The following is a 12781-nucleotide window of genomic DNA, read 5'->3' as shown; positions in this document are numbered from 1 at the left end:
TAATTAACCTTGTGATCAGATTTTGGTGATATTTAAGTAGACAAGTCAAAATTTCAAACCTCCTCTTATGGTGTAGGGTACATGGCCTTCTCTGATGTAATCAGAGTTAGATTTGATTCAGTGATTTTATAAAAAACAGCTAGGAAGCACAATTTAGCAGTGGGTTGCAGAGAAAAAAAATATGCTGGCAGAAAAATCCAATCGAGTGATTAAACAGCTCTTCATTTTCTGGCTTTATTTTTATGCTAACAAATTTGTTCTCTGAAAAGTGTCCACAAAGCCAAGTCTCTGATTAACACCTTTGTAAGGATGGTTTTTCACCTATTACTAAATTAAACTTGCTTCATTGGAAAGGCAGCAAGATGCATCCTCATTTCAATGTCTACTGAAATAATACAGGTTGACACCAGGAAACATTAACGCCACTGCATCCTTGCTGCTTTCTCATGTGGAAGTCTGTTTAATGTGAAAACAAGGTGATATCTAATTAGCACACAGGTAAGGAATTAAGAAAATCTTTATTTAAGGGTGAAGATGTTTCTCACAAAATCGTTGCCCCAATGCATCATTGAAATTCAAGCTGGAAAGATGATTTTAATATATCACTTGTACATTTTGTATTGCTCTTCTGGTGACAATGTAGTTTGTTTTTGTCAATTACCATTTTAATAATAGGGTAAAGAAAATTAAGTGGATTTTTGAAAGAAAACAATACTGTCAATATACTATTAAAACAAATTAAAATGGTAAAAGTTATTGTACTTTAAGTAAAAATAAAAGAGCCAAAATATCAATCCCAGTTTTGGATTACTTTAATTAACAAACAAAAAAATGCATATAGCAGAGGATAGTTTTAATCTGCCTACCTCTGGGTTATGGGCCCAGCATGCTTCCATTGCTGTACTCTGCTGCACATGTAAGTGCAAGAGATCCTGAAGCACTCACTCATCATGGGAAAGTACCAATGTGTTTCTTCGTTGGTTGATAGAAGAAACATCTTACAAAAACTCTCCAGATTATTGATTTTTTTAAGTTTTTCTAGGAAACGTTTTAGATGAATGCTTATTAGCATTTGTCAGTATGTTCTTTTGCAAAGTGTCTCTGTGGCGCAATCAGTTAGTGTGTACGGCTATTAACCAAAAGGTTGGTGGTTCAATCCCACCCAGGGACGTAATTGACCTTGTTATCAGATTTTGGTGATCTTTAAGTAGACAAGTCAAATTTCATACCCCCTGTTATGGTGTAGGGTACCTGGCCTTCTCTGATGTAATCAGAGTTAGATTTGATTCAGTGATTTTATAAAAACATCTAGGAAGCACAATTTAGCAGTGGGTTGCAGAGAAAAAGAAATATGCTGGCAAAAAAATCAAATTGCGTGATTAAACAGCTCTTCATTTTCTGGCTTTATTTTTATGCTAACAAATTTGTTCTCTGAAAAGTGTCCACAAAGCCAAGTCTCTGATTAACACCTTTGTAGGGATGGTTTTTCACCTATTACTAAATTAAACTTGCTTCATTGGAAAGGCAGCAAGATGTATCCTCATTTCAATGTCTACTGAAATAATACAGGTTGACACCAGGAAACATTAACGCCACTGCATCCTTGCTGCTTTCTCATGTGGAAGTCTGTTTAATGTGAAAACAAGGTGATATCTAATTAGCACACAGGTAAGGAATTAAGAAAATCTTTATTTAAGGGTGAAGATGTTTCTCACAAAATTGTTGACCCAATGCATCATTGAAATTCAAGCTGGAAAGATGATTTTAATATATCACTTGTACATTTTGTATTGCTCTTCTGGTGACAATGTAGTTTGTTTTTGTCAATTACCATTTTAATAATAGGGTAAAGAAAATGAAGTGGATTTTTGAAAGAAAACAATACTGTCAATATACTATTAAAACAAATTAAAATGGTAAAAGTTATTGTACTTTAAGTAAAAATAAAAGAGACAAAATATCAATCCCAGTTTTGGATTACTTTAATTAACAAAAAAAATGCATATAGCAGAGGATAGTTTCAATCTGCCTACCTCTGGGTTATGGGCCCAGCATGCTTCCATTGCAGTACTCTGCTGCACATGTAAATGCAAGAGATCCTGAAGCACTCACTCATCATGGGAAAGTACCAATGTGTTTCTTCGTTGGTTGATGGAAGAAACATCTTACAAAAACTCTCCAGATTATTGACTTTTTAAAGTTTTTCTAGGAAACGTTTTAGATGAATGCTTATTAGCCTTTGTCAGTATGGACTTTTGCAAAGTGTCTCTGTGGCGCAATCGGTTAGTGTGTTTGGCTATTAACCAAAAGGTTGGTGGTTCAATCCCACCCAGGGACGTAATTAACCTTGTGATCAGATTTTGGTGATATTTAAGTAGACAAGTCAAAATTTCAAACCTCCTCTTATGGTGTAGGGTACATGGCCTTCTCTGATGTAATCAGAGTTAGATTTGATTCAGTGATTTTATAAAAAACAGCTAGGAAGCACAATTTAGCAGTGGGTTGCAGAGAAAAAAAATATGCTGGCAGAAAAATCCAATCGAGTGATTAAACAGCTCTTCATTTTCTGGCTTTATTTTTATGCTAACAAATTTGTTCTCTGAAAAGTGTCCACAAAGCCAAGTCTCTGATTAACACCTTTGTAAGGATGGTTTTTCACCTATTACTAAATTAAACTTGCTTCATTGGAAAGGCAGCAAGATGCATCCTCATTTCAATGTCTACTGAAATAATACAGGTTGACACCAGGAAACATTAACGCCACTGCATCCTTGCTGCTTTCTCATGTGGAAGTCTGTTTAATGTGAAAACAAGGTGATATCTAATTAGCACACAGGTAAGGAATTAAGAAAATCTTTATTTAAGGGTGAAGATGTTTCTCACAAAATCGTTGCCCCAATGCATCATTGAAATTCAAGCTGGAAAGATGATTTTAATATATCACTTGTACATTTTGTATTGCTCTTCTGGTGACAATGTAGTTTGTTTTTGTCAATTACCATTTTAATAATAGGGTAAAGAAAATTAAGTGGATTTTTGAAAGAAAACAATACTGTCAATATACTATTAAAACAAATTAAAATGGTAAAAGTTATTGTACTTTAAGTAAAAATAAAAGAGCCAAAATATCAATCCCAGTTTTGGATTACTTTAATTAACAAACAAAAAAATGCATATAGCAGAGAATAGTTTTAATCTGCCTACCTCTGGGTTATGGGCCCAGCATGCTTCCATTGCAGTACTCTGCTGCACATGTAAGTGCAAGAGATCCTGAAGCACTCACTCATCATGGGAAAGTACCAATGTGTTCCTTCGTTGGTTGATAGAAGAAACATCTTACAAAAACTCTCCAGATTATTGACTTTTTTAAGTTTTTCTAGGAAACGTTTTAGATGAATGCTTATTAGCATTTGTCAGTATGTACTTTTCGCAAAGTGTCTCTGTGGCGCAATCAGTTAGTATGTACAGCTATTAACCAAAAGGTTGGTGGTTCAATCCCACCCAGGGACCTAATTGACCTTGTTATCAGATTTTGGTGATCTTTAAGTAGACAAGTCAAAATTTCAAACCCCCTGTTATGGTGTAGGGTACCTGGCCTTCTCTGATGTAATCAGAGTTAGATTTGATTCAGTGATTTTATAAAAACAGCTAGGAAGCACAATTTAGCAGTGGGTTGCAGAAAAAAAAAATATGCTGCCAGAAAAATCCAATAGAGTGATTAAACAGCTCTTTATTTTCTGGCTTTATTTTTATGCTAACAAATTTGTTCTCTGAAAAGTGTCCACAAAGCCAAGTCTCTGATTAACACCTTTGTAAGGATGGTTTTTCACCTATTACTAAATTAAACTTGCTTCATTGGAAAGGCAGCAAGATGCATCCTCATTTCAATGTCTACTGAAATAATACAGGTTGACACCAGGAAACATTAACGCCACTGCATCCTTGCTGCTTTCTCATGTGGAAGTCTGTTTAATGTGAAAACAAGGTGATATCTAATTAGCACACAGGTAAGGAATTAAGAAAATCTTTATTTAAGGGTGAAGATGTTTCTCACAAAATCGTTGCCCCAATGCATCATTGAAATTCAAGCTGGAAAGATGATTTTAATATATCACTTGTACATTTTGTATTGCTCTTCTGGTGACAATGTAGTTTGTTTTTGTCAATTACCATTTTAATAATAGGGTAAAGAAAATTAAGTGGATTTTTGAAAGAAAACAATACTGTCAATATACTATTAAAACAAATTAAAATGGTAAAAGTTATTGTACTTTAAGTAAAAATAAAAGAGCCAAAATATCAATCCCAGTTTTGGATTACTTTAATTAACAAACAAAAAAATGCATATAGCAGAGAATAGTTTTAATCTGCCTACCTCTGGGTTATGGGCCCAGCATGCTTCCATTGCAGTACTCTGCTGCACATGTAAGTGCAAGAGATCCTGAAGCACTCACTCATCATGGGAAAGTACCAATGTGTTCCTTCGTTGGTTGATAGAAGAAACATCTTACAAAAACTCTCCAGATTATTGACTTTTTTAAGTTTTTCTAGGAAACGTTTTAGATGAATGCTTATTAGCATTTGTCAGTATGTACTTTTTGCAAAGTGTCTCTGTGGCGCAATCAGTTAGTATGTACAGCTATTAACCAAAAGGTTGGTGGTTCAATCCCACCCAGGGACCTAATTGACCTTGTTATCAGATTTTGGTGATCTTTAAGTAGACAAGTCAAAATTTCAAACCCCCTGTTATGGTGTAGGGTACCTGGCCTTCTCTGATGTAATCAGAGTTAGATTTGATTCAGTGATTTTATAAAAACAGCTAGGAAGCACAATTTAGCAGTGGGTTGCAGAGAAAAAAAATATGCTGGCAGAAAAATCCAATTGAGTGATTAAACAGCTCTTTATTTTCTGGCTTTATTTTTATGCTAACAAATTTGTTCTCTGAAAAGTGTCCACAAAGCCAAGTCTCTGATTAACACCTTTGTAAGGATGGTTTTTCACCTATTACTAAATTAAACTTGCTTCATTGGAAAGGCAGCAAGATGCATCCTCATTTCAATGTCTACTGAAATAATACAAGTTGACACCAGGAAACATTAACGCCACTGCATCCTTGCTGCTTTCTCATGTGGAAGTCTGTTTAATGTGAAAACAAGGTGATATATAATTAGCACACAGGTAAGGAATTAAGAAAATCTTTATTTAAGGGTGAAGATGTTTCTCACAAAATTGTTGACCCAATGCATCATTGAAATTCAAGCTGGAAAGATGATTTTAATATATCACTTGTACATTTTGTATTGCTCTTCTGGTGACAATGTAGTTTGTTTTTGTCAATTACCATTTTAATAATAGGGTAAAGAAAATGAAGTGGATTTTTGAAAGAAAACAATACTGTCAATATACTATTAAAACAAATTAAAATGGTAAAAGTTATTGTACTTTAAGTAAAAATAAAAGAGACAAAATATCAATCCCAGTTTTGGATTACTTTAATTAACAAAAAAAAAATGCATATAGCAGAGGATAGTTTCAATCTGCCTACCTCTGGGTTATGGGCCCAGCATGCTTCCATTGCAGTACTCTGCTGCACATGTAAGTTCAAGAGATCCTGAAGCACTCACTCATCATGGGAAAGTACCAATGTGTTTCTTCGTTGGTTGATGGAAGAAACATCTTACAAAAACTCTCCAGATTATTGACTTTTTAAAGTTTTTCTAGGAAACGTTTTAGATGAATGCTTATTAGCCTTTGTCAGTATGGAATTTTGCAAAGTGTCTCTGTGGCGCAATCAGTTAGTATGTACGGCTATTAACCAAAAGGTTGGTGGTTCAATCCCACCGAGGGACCTAATTGACCTTGTTATCAGATTTTGGTGATCTTTAAGTAGACAAGTCAAAATTTCAAACCCCCTGTTATGGTGTAGGGTACCTGGCCTTCTCTGATGTAATCAGAGTTAGATTTGATTCAGTGATTTTATAAAAACAGCTAGGAAGCACAATTTAGCAGTGGGTTGCAGAAAAAAAAAATATGCTGCCAGAAAAATCCAATAGAGTGATTAAACAGCTCTTTATTTTCTGGCTTTATTTTTATGCTAACAAATTTGTTCTCTGAAAAGTGTCCACAAAGCCAAGTCTCTGATTAACACCTTTGTAAGGATGGTTTTTCACCTATTACTAAATTAAACTTGCTTCATTGGAAAGGCAGCAAGATGCATCCTCATTTCAATGTCTACTGAAATAATACAGGTTGACACCAGGAAACATTAACGCCACTGCATCCTTGCTGCTTTCTCATGTGGAAGTCTGTTTAATGTGAAAACAAGGTGATATCTAATTAGCACACAGGTAAGGAATTAAGAAAATCTTTATTTAAGGGTGAAGATGTTTCTCACAAAATCGTTGCCCCAATGCATCATTGAAATTCAAGCTGGAAAGATGATTTTAATATATCACTTGTACATTTTGTATTGCTCTTCTGGTGACAATGTAGTTTGTTTTTGTCAATTACCATTTTAATAATAGGGTAAAGAAAATTAAGTGGATTTTTGAAAGAAAACAATACTGTCAATATACTATTAAAACAAATTAAAATGGTAAAAGTTATTGTACTTTAAGTAAAAATAAAAGAGCCAAAATATCAATCCCAGTTTTGGATTACTTTAATTAACAAACAAAAAAATGCATATAGCAGAGGATAGTTTCAATCTGCCTACCTCTGGGTTATGGGCCCAGCATGCTTCCATTGCTGTACTCTGCTGCACATGTAAGTGCAAGAGATCCTGAAGCACTCACTCATCATGGGAAAGTACCAATGTGTTTCTTCGTTGGTTGATAGAAGAAACATCTTACAAAAACTCTCCAGATTATTGATTTTTTTAAGTTTTTCTAGGAAACGTTTTAGATGAATGCTTATTAGCATTTGTCAGTATGTACTTTTGCAAAGTGTCTCTGTGGCGCAATCAGTTAGTGTGTACGGCTATTAACCAAAAGGTTGGTGGTTCAATCCCACCCAGGGATGTAATTGACCTTGTTATCAGATTTTGGTGATCTTTAAGTAGACAAGTCAAATTTCATACCCCCTGTTATGGTGTAGGGTACCTGGCCTTCTCTGATGTAATCAGAGTTAGATTTGATTCAGTGATTTTATAAAAACATCTAGGAAGCACAATTTAGCAGTGGGTTGCAGAGAAAAAGAAATATGCTGGCAAAAAAATCAAATTGCGTGATTAAACAGCTCTTCATTTTCTGGCTTTATTTTTATGCTAACAAATTTGTTCTCTGAAAAGTGTCCACAAAGCCAAGTCTCTGATTAACACCTTTGTAGGGATGGTTTTTCACCTATTACTAAATTAAACTTGCTTCATTGGAAAGGCAGCAAGATGTATCCTCATTTCAATGTCTACTGAAATAATACAGGTTGACACCAGGAAACATTAACGCCACTGCATCCTTGCTGCTTTCTCATATGGAAGTCTGTTTAATGTGAAAACAAGGTGATATCTAATTAGCACACAGGTAAGGAATTAAGAAAATCTTTATTTAAGGGTGAAGATGTTTCTCACAAAATTGTTGACCCAATGCATCATTGAAATTCAAGCTGGAAAGATGATTTTAATATATCACTTGTACATTTTGTATTGCTCTTCTGGTGACAATGTAGTTTGTTTTTGTCAATTACCATTTTAATAATAGGGTAAAGAAAATGAAGTGGATTTTTGAAAGAAAACAATACTGTCAATATACTATTAAAACAAATTAAAATGGTAAAAGTTATTGTACTTTAAGTAAAAATAAAAGAGACAAAATATCAATCCCAGTTTTGGATTACTTTAATTAACAAAAAAAATGCATATAGCAGAGGATAGTTTCAATCTGCCTACCTCTGGGTTATGGGCCCAGCATGCTTCCATTGCAGTATTCTGCTGCACATGTAAGTGCAAGAGATCCTGAAGCACTCACTCATCATGGGAAAGTACCAATGTGTTTCTTCGTTGGTTGATGGAAGAAACATCTTACAAAAACTCTCCAGATTATTGACTTTTTAAAGTTTTTCTAGGAAACGTTTTAGATGAATGCTTATTAGCCTTTGTCAGTATGGACTTTTGCAAAGTGTCTCTGTGGCGCAATCGGTTAGTGTGTTTGGCTATTAACCAAAAGGTTGGTGGTTCAATCCCACCAAGGGACGTAATTAACCTTGTGATCAGATTTTGGTGATATTTAAGTAGACAAGTCAAAATTTCAAACCTCCTCTTATGGTGTAGGGTACCTGGCCTTCTCTGATGTAATCAGAGTTAGATTTGATTCAGTGATTTTATAAAAAACAGCTAGGAAGCACAATTTAGCAGTGGGTTGCAGAGAAACAAAATATGCTGGCAAAAAAATCCAATCGAGTGATTAAACAGCTCTTCATTTTCTGGCTTTATTTTTATGCTAACAAATTTGTTCTCTGAAAAGTGTCCACAAAGCCAAGTCTCTGATTAACACCTTTGTAAGGATGGTTTTTCACCTATTACTAAATTAAACTTGCTTCATTGGAAAGGCAGCAAGATGCGTCCTCATTTCAATGTCTACTGAAATAATACAAGTTGACACCAGGAAACATTAACGCCACTGCATCCTTGCTGCTTTCTCATGTGGAAGTCTGTTTAATGTGAAAACAAGGTGATATCTAATTAGCACACAGGTAAGGAATTAAGAAAATCTTTATTTAAGGGTGAAGATGTTTCTCACAAAATTGTTGACCCAATGCAACATTGAAATTCAAGCTGGAAAGATGATTTTAATATATCACTTGTACATTTTGTATTGCTCTTCTGGTGACAATGTAGTTTGTTTTTGTCAATTACCATTTTAATAATAGGGTAAAGAAAACGAAGTGGATTTTTGAAAGAAAACAATACTGTCAATATACTATTAAAACAAATTAAAATGGTAAAAGTTATTGTACTTTAAGTAAAAATAAAAGAGACAAAATATCAATCCCAGTTTTGGATTACTTTAATTAACAAAAAAAATGCATATAGCAGAGGATAGTTTCAATCTGCCTACCTCTGGGTTATGGGCCCAGCATGCTTCCATTGCAGTATTCTGCTGCACATGTAAGTGCAAGAGATCCTGAAGCACTCACTCATCATGGGAAAGTACCAATGTGTTTCTTCGTTGGTTGATGGAAGAAACATCTTACAAAAACTCTCCAGATTATTGACTTTTTAAAGTTTTTCTAGGAAACGTTTTAGATGAATGCTTATTAGCCTTTGTCAGTATGGACTTTTGCAAAGTGTCTCTGTGGCGCAATCGGTTAGTGTGTTTGGCTATTAACCAAAAGGTTGGTGGTTCAATCCCACCAAGGGACGTAATTAACCTTGTGATCAGATTTTGGTGATATTTAAGTAGACAAGTCAAAATTTCAAACCTCCTCTTATGGTGTAGGGTACCTGGCCTTCTCTGATGTAATCAGAGTTAGATTTGATTCAGTGATTTTATAAAAAACAGCTAGGAAGCACAATTTAGCAGTGGGTTGCAGAGAAAAAAAATATGCTGGCAGAAAAATCCAATCGAGTGATTAAACAGCTCTTCATTTTCTGGCTTTATTTTTATGCTAACAAATTTGTTCTCTGAAAAGTGTCCACAAAGCCAAGTCTCTGATTAACACCTTTGTAAGGATGGTTTTTCACCTATTACTAAATTAAACTTGCTTCATTGGAAAGGCAGCAAGATGCATCCTCATTTCAATGTCTACTGAAATAATACAAGTTGACACCAGGAAACATTAACGCCACTGCATCCTTGCTGCTTTCTCATGTGGAAGTCTGTTTAATGTGAAAACAAGGTGATATCTAATTAGCACACAGGTAAGGAATTAAGAAAATCTTTATTTAAGGGTGAAGATGTTTCTCACAAAATTGTTGACCCAATGCAACATTGAAATTCAAGCTGGAAAGATGATTTTAATATATCACTTGTACATTTTGTATTGCTCTTCTGGTGACAATGTAGTTTGTTTTTGTCAATTACCATTTTAATAATAGGGTAAAGAAAATGAAGTGGATTTTTGAAAGAAAACAATACTGTCAATATACTATTAAAACAAATTAAAATGGTAAAAGTTATTGTACTTTAAGTAAAAATAAAAGAGCCAAAATATCAATCCCAGTTTTGGATTACTTTAATTAACAAAAAAAAAAAATGCATATAGCAGAGGATAGTTTCAATCTGCCTACCTCTCGGTTATGAGCCCAGCATGCTTCCATTGCAGTACTCTGCTGCACATGTAAGTTCAAGAGATCCTGAAGCACTCACTCATCATGGGAAAGTACCAATGTGTTTCTTCGTTGGTTGATGGAAGAAACATCTTACAAAAACTCTCCAGATTATTGACTTTTTAAAGTTTTTCTAGGAAACGTTTTAGATGAATGCTTATTAGCCTTTGTCAGTATGGACTTTTGCAAAGTGTCTCTGTGGCGCAATCAGTTAGTATGTACGGCTATTAACCAAAAGGTTGGTGGTTCAATCCCACCCAGGGACCTAATTGACCTTGTTATCAGATTTTGGTGATCTTTAAGTAGACAAGTCAAAATTTCAAACCCCCTGTTATGGTGTAGGGTACCTGGCCTTCTCTGATGTAATCAGAGTTAGATTTGATTCAGTGATTTTATAAAAACATCTAGGAAGCACAATTTAGCAGTGGGTTGCAGAGAAAAAGAAATATGCTGGCAAAAAAATCAAATTGCGTGATTAAACAGCTCTTCATTTTCTGGCTTTATTTTTATGCTAACAAATTTGTTCTCTGAAAAGTGTCCACAAAGCCAAGTCTCTGATTAACACCTTTGTAGGGATGGTTTTTCACCTATTACTAAATTAAACTTGCTTCATTGGAAAGGCAGCAAGATGCATCCTCATTTCAATGTCTACTGAAATAATACAGGTTGACACCAGGAAACATTAACGCCACTGCATCCTTGCTGCTTTCTCATGTGGAAGTCTGTTTAATGTGAAAACAAGGTGATATCTAATTAGCACACAGGTAAGAAATTACGAAAATCTTTATTTAAGGGTGAAGATGTTTCTCACAAAATTGTTGCCCCAATGCATCATTGAAATTCAAGCTGGAAAGATGATTTTAATATATCACTTGTACATTTTGTATTGGACTTCTGGTGACAATGTAGTTTTTTTTGTCAATTACCATTTTAATAATAGGGTAAAGAAAATTAAGTGGATTTTTGAAAGAAAACTATACTGTCAATATACTATTAAAACAAATTAAAATGGTAAAAGTTATTGTACTTTAAGTAAAAATAAAAGAGCAAAAATATCAATCCCAGTTTTGATTACTTAAATTAACAAAAAAAAATGCATATAGCAAAGGATAGTTTCAATCTGCCTACCTCTGGGTTATGGGTCCAGCATGCTTCCATTGCAGTACTCTGCTGCACATGTAAGTGCAAGAGATCCTGAAGCACTCACTCATCATGGGAAAGTACCAATGTGTTTATTCATTGGTTGATGGAAGAAACATCTTACAAAAACTCTCCAGATTATTGATTTTTTAATGTTTTTCTAGGAAACGTTCTAGATGTATGCTTATTAGCCTTTGTCAGTATGTACTTTTTGCAAAGTGTCTCTGTGGCGCAATCGGTTAGTGTGTTTGGCTATTAACCAAAAGGTTGGTGGTTCAATCCCACCCAGGGACGTAATTGACCTTGTGATCAGATTTTGGTGATATTTAAGTAGACAAGTCAAAATTTCAAACCCCCTCTTATTGTGTAGGGTACCTGGCCTTCTCTGATGTAATCAGAGTTAGATTTGATTCAGTGATTTTATAAAAAACAGCTAGGAAGCACAATTTAGCAGTGGGTTGCAGAGAAAAAAAATATGCTGGCAGAAAAAACCAATCGAGTGATTAAACAGCTCTTCATTTTCTGGCTTTTTTTTTATGCTAACAAATTTGTTCTCTGAAAAGTGTCCACAAAGCCAAGTCTCTGATTAACACCTTTGTAAGGATGGTTTTTCACCTATTACTAAATTAAACTTGCTTCATTGGAAAGGCAGCAAGATGCATCCTCATTTCAATGTCTACTGAAATAATACAAGTTGACACCAGGAAACATTAACGCCACTGCATCCTTGCTGCTTTCTCATGTGGAAGTCTGTTTAATGTGAAAACAAGGTGATATCTAATTAGCACACAGGTAAGGAATTAAGAAAATCTTTATTTAAGGGTGAAGATGTTTCTCACAAAATTGTTGACCCAATGCATCATTGAAATTCAAGCTGGAAAGATGATTTTAATATATCACTTGTACATTTTGTATTGCTCTTCTGGTGACAATGTAGTTTGTTTTTGTCAATTACCATTTTAATAATAGGGTAAAGAAAATGAAGTGGATTTTTGAAAGAAAACAATACTGTCAATATACTATTAAAACAAATTAAAATGGTAAAAGTTATTGTACTTTAAGTAAAAATAAAAGAGACAAAATATCAATCCCAGTTTTGGATTACTTTAATTTAACAAAAAAAAAATGCATATAGCAGAGGATAGTTTCAATCTGCCTACCTCTGGGTTATGGGCCCAGCATGCTTCCATTGCTGTACTCTGCTGCACATGTAAGTGCAAGAGATCCTGAAGCACTCACTCATCATGGGAAAGTACCAATGTGTTTCTTCGTTGGTTGATGGAAGAAACATCTTACAAAAACTCTCCAGATTATTGACTTTTTAAAGTTTTTCTAGGAAACGTTTTAGATGAATGCTTATTAGCCTTTGTCAGTATGAAC

At 34.4% G+C, this 12781-nt stretch overlaps 2 non-coding genes across 2 annotated transcripts; both read left to right on the top strand.

The window, feature by feature from the left end:
- Window positions 1-2264: 2264 nt before the first annotated feature.
- On the top strand, window positions 2265-2338 carry TRNAN-AUU (transfer RNA asparagine (anticodon AUU)). The gene has a single exon. It is a non-coding gene; the product is annotated as a tRNA-Asn (tRNA).
- A 9283-nt stretch (window positions 2339-11621) lies between these two features.
- Window positions 11622-11695, top strand: TRNAN-AUU (transfer RNA asparagine (anticodon AUU)). Its single transcript has one exon. It is a non-coding gene; the product is annotated as a tRNA-Asn (tRNA).
- Window positions 11696-12781: the final 1086 nt, after the last annotated feature.

Source organism: Pseudophryne corroboree, chromosome 11 (genome assembly GCF_028390025.1).
Source record: "Pseudophryne corroboree isolate aPseCor3 chromosome 11, aPseCor3.hap2, whole genome shotgun sequence".
Classification (NCBI taxonomy): Eukaryota; Metazoa; Chordata; class Amphibia; order Anura; family Myobatrachidae; genus Pseudophryne; species Pseudophryne corroboree.
This window is presented reverse-complemented; position numbering and strand designations above follow the sequence as displayed.